Here is a 7951-nt window from a genome sequence, read left to right on the forward strand (position 1 = left end):
AAAGCACACACACAGTGAGTGTTCCAGAGAGAGAGAGGGCATCCTCATGCGCTGGGTATCACTGGTGTATCAGCCGTGGGGCTTGATCATCTCCCTTCACACTGGGACCCAGTGAGGAGTGTACCAAGTCTTCTGCTGGCAGCATGCCTCCTCCCTTTGGCAGAGTATTCACAGGGGAGCCCTGCCCTACGCTGCCCACTGCCAAAGTTCTGCAACTACTCTCCTTTGAAACACTCCCTGCCACTTCATTTCTACTGGGTTATTCAGCCTTACACTAGTAGTCAGGAGTGATAGGCCTTAATATGATAGTCAGTCTACAGTCTATTTGTGAAAAGGGCTTTAAAAGGCCCATTAAGTAAGCATTTCACTGTTCGTCTTCACCTGTTGTTACAAAGCATGTGACAAATACAATTTGATTGATTGATCATTATTTTTCCGCACAGAGCAACATGGTTCTGTCCCAAATGGTACCCTACTCCAATATAGTCCACTACTATAGTGCACTACTATGGGCCCTGGTCAAAAGCAGTGCACTAAATAGGGAATGTAGTGCCATTTGGGACGTAGACTGTGCCTCTGGAGTAGCAACCCACAAAGGCAGACGTAGCAGCTCTGATAAGTGGTTCTGGGGCCCCAGCAATCAATCAAGCGTGACAAGCCTTTTCAGACCGGTAATGTACAGTCAGATACCAATACATCGAGAGAGAGAAAAGTAACGAATGCTTGGGTTGAAGGTCTGCCTGGCCTGCACAACTATTCAACTCCATTTTGTCAAGTGAGCATCCAAATATCATTGAAATCTAAAACATGGAATCTCTGGCTTAAAATCATACTTTTCCTTGCCAGGAGTAAAAATGACTTCTCTCTTGGCATGGCAAACTTTTTCAAACCAAACAGTGAGCAAGTATGAATATTTAACCTCACCCTTTTCCCATTGGCCCTCCCCTCGCATGCTGGCATTCGAAGAAGGCTCCATGAGCCAGAAATCTGCTTCCATTTTGTTTTTGAAAGCGAGCAGACTTAATAGTTCAAGAGAGATTATCCTGATCGATATTGGCCTGGTCAAAGTCAGGCTCCCTTCAAGTGTTTGCTTTCTATTTATGTTCTTGTTTAGTCTTCATTTACCTCAAAGGGTCCTGTTGCTTTTTTCCTGAATGACGTTCAATATGCTAAGCCAGTTATGGATTTATATAAGAATAATCAAAGTTAATGGCTGAACTGTTCATTCCCTTCAGAGGAATTGAAGAATATATGGGTGATTCTTAAGTACGTGACTTTTTAAATATTTTCTCTCTGCAAGTCTTTCTTTGTTCTCTTATGAGACCATTTCCATCTTCAATACGCCTCAAGTTCTGAGAATAACTGAGAAGGCATGCACCCATACACCCTCCCACACACACACACACACACACACACACACACACACACACACACACACACACACACACACACACACACACACACACACACACACACACACACACACACACACACACACACACACACACACACACACACACACACACACACACACACACACACACACACACACACACACAATACTGTTGTACCACTAAAGGTCAAATGTGAGCGCTCCTCACAGGAGGCTGTGGGCCTAAAATGGAAAAAGAATGAAGCTCCATGTCCTTTCATGAGATGATAATAGTGCCCCAAACGTCAGATCTGATGTACGACGGCACGTCTTCTGCACTCTGATGTTCCGGGCAGGAGAATCATTGCGCTTATCGGCAGCACTTGGTTAGCAGGAATCAGGTCAGGGGTAGCTGTCCAAATTGGGCCCAATACTGTGAGCCGCGCTCCCTCTCTCTGTCTGTGTGTGTGTGTGTGTGTGTGTGTGTGTGTGTGTGTGTGTGTGTGTGTGTGTGTGTGTGTGTGTGTGTGTGTGTGTGTGTGTGTGTGTGTGTGTGTGTGTGTGTGTGTGTGTGTGTGTGTGTGTGTGTGTGTGTGTGTGTGAGAGAGAGAGAGACCACATGGCTAGCCTCACCTCTGTAAAACTGAAGAGGAGTGGGAGAGTGGATACCATATTGTTTTCTGTAGTAACTATTAGTCTTTTTTTAACACTATTCCCAGAGTATTTGACATAAAAGGCTGCGGCTCAAACCGTGTGTAAATATGTATTCCCAGGTGGCGGGGAGAGTTCTGCCCAGAGAGATGCCAGACAAGCTGAGATGAAAGACTGTAGGGGCTATAGGGGGGAACAGAACAGGCATCCAACCCATTTCCCCCAGTTGATAAATAACTATGATAGAACAACAGATAGGAGGTATAGACAAACAAGCTGCTGGGATTTGGATCAAAACAACTAGACATTGGCGTCTTGGTGAAACAACAAAGACAAACATTTATTTGGTTGGTTTTCCCCCCCGTATTGAGGATTATCCCACTTGTTAATGGAACTGTTTAGTGTTCCCCCACATTGAGGATTATCCCACTTGTTAATGGAACTGTTTAGTGTTCCCCCACATTTATGATTATCCCACTTGTTAATGGAACTGTTTAGTGTTCCCCCACATTGAGGATTATCCCACTTGTTAATGGAACTGTTTAGTGTTCCCCCACATTGAGGATTATCCCACTTGTTAATGGAACTGTTTAGTGTTCCCCACATTGAGGATTATCCCACTTGTTAATGGAACTGTTTAGTGTTCCCCCACATTGAGGATTATCCCACTTGTTAATGGTACTGTTTAGTGTCCCCCACATTGAGGATTATCCCACTTGTTAATGGAACTGTTTAGTGTTCCCCCACATTGAGGATTTTCCCACTTGTTAATGGAACTGTTTAGTGTTCCCCCACATTGAGGATTATCCCACTTGTTAATGGAACTGTTTAGTGTTCCCCCACATTGAGGATTATCCCACTTGTTAATGGGACTGTTTAGTGTTCCCCCACATTGAGGATTATCCCACTTGTTAATGGAACTGTTTAGTGTTCCCCCGCATTGAGGATTATCCCACTTGTTAATGGAACTGTTTAGTGTTCCCCCACATTGAGGATTATCCCACTTGTTAATGGAACTGTTTAGTGTTCCCCCACATTGAGGATTATCCCACTTGTTAATGGAACTGTTTCGTGTTCCCCCACATTGAGGATTATCCCACTTGTTAATGGAACTGTTTCGTGTCCCCCCACATTGAGGATTATCCCACTTGTTAATGGAACTGTTTAGTGTTCCCCCACATTGAGGATTATCCCACTTGTTAATGGAACTGTTTAGTGTTCCCCCCGTATTGAGGATTATCCCACTTGTTAATGGAACTGTTTAGTGTTCCCCCACATTGAGGATTATCCCACTTGTTAATGGAACTGTTTAGTGTTCCCCCGCATTGAGGATTATCCCACTTGTTATTGGAACTGTTTAGTGTTCCCCCGCATTGAGGATTATCCCACTTGTTAATGGAACTGTTTGGTCTTCCCCCGTATTGAGGATTATCTCACTTGTTAATGGAACTGTTTGGTCTTCCCCCGTATTGAGGATTATCTCACTTGTTAATGGAACTGTTTAGTGTTCCCCCACATTGAGGATTATCCCACTTGTTAATGGGACTGTTTAGTGTTCCCCCACATTGAGGATTATCCCACTTGTTAATGGAACTGTTTAGTGTTCCCCCACATTGAGGATTATCCCACTTGTTAATGGAACTGTTTAGTGTTCCCCCACATTGAGGATGATCCCACTTGTTAATGGAACTGTTTAGTGTTCCCCCACATTGAGGATTATCCCACTTGTTAATGGGACTGTTTAGTGTTCCCCCCGTATTGAGGATTATCCCACTTGTTAATGGAACTGTTTAGTGTTCCCCCACATTGAGGATTATCCCACTTGTTAATGGAACTGTTTAGTGTTCCCCCGCATTGAGGATTATCCCACTTGTTATTGGAACTGTTTAGTGTTCCCCCGCATTGAGGATTATCCCACTTGTTAATGGAACTGTTTGGTCTTCCCCCGTATTGAGGATTATCCCACTTGTTAATGGAACTGTTTGGTCTTCCCCCGTATTGAGGATTATCCCACTTGTTAATGGAACTCTTTAGTGTTCCCCCACATTGAGGATTATCCCACTTGTTAATGGAACTGTTTAGTGTTCCCCCGCATTGAGGATTATCCCACTTGTTATTGGAACTGTTTGGTCTTCCCCCGTATTGAGGATTATCCCACTTGTTAATGGAACTGTTTGGTCTTCCCCCGTATTGAGGATTATCTCACTTGTTAATGGAACTGTTTAGTGTTCCCCCACATTGAGGATTATCCCACTTGTTAATGGGACTGTTTAGTGTTCCCCCGCATTGAGGATTATCCCACTTGTTATTGGAACTGTTTAGTGTTCCCCCGCATTGAGGATTATCCCACTTGTTAATGGAACTGTTTGGTCTTCCCCGTATTGAGGATTATCCCACTTGTTAATGGAAATTGAGGATTATCCCACTTGTTAATGGAACTCTTTAGTGTTCCCCCACATTGAGGATTATCCCACTTGTTAATGGAACTGTTTAGTGTTCCCCCGCATTGAGGATTATCCCACTTGTTATTGGAACTGTTTGGTCTTCCCCCGTATTGAGGATTATCCCACTTGTTAATGGAACTGTTTGGTCTTCCCCCGTATTGAGGATTATCTCACTTGTTAATGGAACTGTTTAGTGTTCCCCCACATTGAGGATTATCCCACTTGTTAATGGGACTGTTTAGTGTTCCCCACATTGAGGATTATCCCACTTGTTAATGGAACTTGTTTGGAACTGTGTGTTCCCCCACATTGAGGATTATCCCACTTGTTAATGGAACTGTTTAGTGTTCCCCACATTGAGGATTATCCCACTTGTTAATGGAACTGTTTAGTGTTCCCCACATTGAGGATTATCCCACTTGTTAATGGGACTGTTTAGTGTTCCCCCCGTATTGAGGATTATCCCACTTGTTAATGGAACTGTTTAGTGTTCCCCCACATTGAGGATTATCCCACTTGTTAATGGAACTGTTTAGTGTTCCCCCACATTGAGGATTATCCCACTTGTTAATGGAACTGTTTAGTGTTCCCCCGCATTGAGGATTATCCCACTTGTTAATGGAACTGTTTTAGTGTTCCCCCATTGAGGATTATCCCACTTGTTTGGAACTGTTTGGTCTTCCCCCGTATTGAGGATTATCCCACTTGTTAATGGAACTGTTTGGTCTTCCCCCGTATTGAGGATTATCCCACTTGTTAATGGAACTGTTTAGTGTTCCCCCACATTGAGGATTATCCCACTTGTTAATGGGACTGTTTTAAAACAAAGCAGGATGGATGTGTGCATAAAAAATTGTATGGGTGGCGCCAACGGGAATTTCGAAACCACAACACTGACTTTGCAAGCACACTGCTCTACCAAGTGAGCCAAACAGGACCACTCAGAGCAGGAGAGATACACACTGCTCTACCAAGTGAGCCAGACAGGACCACTCAGAGCAGGAGAGATGCACACTGCTCTACCAAGTGAGCCAGACAGGACCACTCAGAGCAGGAGAGATGCACACTGCTCTACCAAGTGAGCCAGACAGGACCACTCAGAGCAGGAGAGATGCACACTGCTCTACCAAGTGAGCCAGACAGGACCACTCAGAGCAGGAGAGATGCACACTGCTCTACCAAGTGAGCCAGACAGGACCACTCACAGCAGGAGAGATACACACTGCTCTACCAAGTGAGCCAGACAGGACCACTCAGAGCAGGAGAGATACACACTGCTCTACCAAGTGAGCCAGACAGGACCACTCAGAGCAGGAGAGATGCACACTGCTCTACCAAGTGAGCCAGACAGGACCACTCACAGCAGGAGAGATACACACTGCTCTACCAAGTGAGCCAGACAGGACCAGACAAAGCAGGAGAGATGGAAGAAGGTGATGTTGATCCTACCTTCTTCTGGTCTTCCAGCTTTTGACTGGTCGTCTTCTTGCCATGCTTGGCCTCCGATGGTACATCCATCCCTGGTTCCAAACAAGAATAAACTCCAGGGATTGTGAGAAAAAATAAGCCAGTACAAAAAAATAAAAAAGTAATGGGACCGAGGGGGGCTGGGGTGGGGGGGGCTACAGTTGGCCGGAGGTGCGGGCCTGTGTCCGGCTCACACCATTACTCAGACACAGGGGATCCATGGAGCAGCTGGTGGTTGGTGGGACTAAATGAGATGGGGGAGGGATATGGGGAGAGGAGGAAGGATATGGGGGGGGGAAGAGGAGGTGGCGATTTCAGAGAGGAGGAACGCTGCCCGGGGGCTACCCAGAGAAGCACATTGCGGTCAGCGAGGCGAAAACACTGACATCCTCACACACGAAGATCCCCAACTCGCAGGTCGGCGGTTTCCACCCAGATAATCCTTGTTCGGTGCTCTTCTACCTTCAGACGTTTTCTACTGCGGCTCCAAGTCCCAGCTCTTCACATCTGTAAGACAGACAAGATTCAGAAACCTAAAGAAAGAGAATAGAGACAAGACAACCAGAAGTAGAATCACAATTAAGAAGTCAGCTCTCTCCCTCTCTCTCTCTCTCTAGATAATGTAAATCCCCTCAGGTATAATACATATGGAGGGGGCATCTGCATAGCAGATGAGATGGGATGCATACTAGGAAGACGAGCACTTTGTTATTTTGTGTGTGCATGTGTGATTGTTTTCTTCTATCCCTCCGATGTTTTCCACAAAGGCAGCACAGTGGGAAGGATTGAGTCATCTTGAGGTTGGGGAGCTGAGATTCTGAGGAGTCCAAGGCAGGGAGTGATGACCACAGACAGAATTGATGGCTGGCCCTGCGTAGCCCCTTTGGTACAAAGGGCCTCAAAGCCTGCTGTTTGGTTCAAGAGGTCAGTGGGTTTACAAACAGTTCAAATTGCGCTCCAGAACATTTGCAACAATACGTGGCCTGGATTTGAAACTAAAGCTCGCCAGTTTAAGATTCATAGTGCTTGTTTCACAATTATGATTAGATTAAAACTGTAATTCTGCCCAACTGAATCAGAATCATTACTTTCGTCAAACAACTTTTCAATGAAAGCTTTATTGATGTGCCAAAACATTAATCAGTGGTGACTGGCAGAACTCTTAGGTTTGTGTCCCTAATGGCACCCTATTCCCTATGAAGTGCATGACTTCGGTGCACTACTTTAGTGCACTACATAGGGAATAGGGTGCCATTAGGGAGACATGCGTATAGTAAATCCAGTAGTGATAGCTCTTACCAGACACCGGAGGGTCACATACCTAGGCTCTGATAGAACCATCCATGGAATCAAAGGGCAAGTGTGACCCCCCCCGGGGCAGCGTGTTCTAAGTATAGGCCACTTAGATAAATCTCTCCTCTCCCTAACGAATATCATCAGAGAGCGAGAATTGTTCACCCCACTCTTGTCTCTTAACCTCATGAGTGGCTAACTAGCCTTATTTCCCCCCAAACGCCTATGGAGCTTAAGAGGACCATGTAGCACAGCCTCCTCACTTCCTATGGAGCTTAAGAGGGCCATGTAGCACAGCCTCCTCACTTCCTATGGAGCTTAAGAGGGTCATGTAGCACAGCCTCCTCACTTCCTATGGAGCTTAAGAGGGTCATGTAGCACAGCCTCCTCACTTCCTATGGAGCTTAAGAGGGTCATGTAGCACAGCCTCCTCACTTCCTATGGAGCTTAAGAGGGCCATGTAGCACAGCCTCCTCACTTCCTATGGAGCTTAAGAGGGCCATGTAGCACAGCCTCCTCACTTCCTATGGAGCTTAAGAGGGCCATGTAGCACAGCCTCCTCACTTCCTATGGAGCTTAAGAGGGCCATGTAGCACAGCCTCCTCACGTCCTATGGAGCTTAAGAGGGCCATGTAGCACAGCCTCCTCACTTCCTATGGAGCTTAAGAGGGCCATGTAGCACAGCCTCCTCACTTCCTATGGAGCTTAAGAGGGCCATGTAGCA

This window comes from Oncorhynchus gorbuscha, unplaced genomic scaffold (genome assembly GCF_021184085.1).
Source record: "Oncorhynchus gorbuscha isolate QuinsamMale2020 ecotype Even-year unplaced genomic scaffold, OgorEven_v1.0 Un_scaffold_525, whole genome shotgun sequence".
In the NCBI taxonomy this organism is placed as follows: Eukaryota; Metazoa; Chordata; class Actinopteri; order Salmoniformes; family Salmonidae; genus Oncorhynchus; species Oncorhynchus gorbuscha.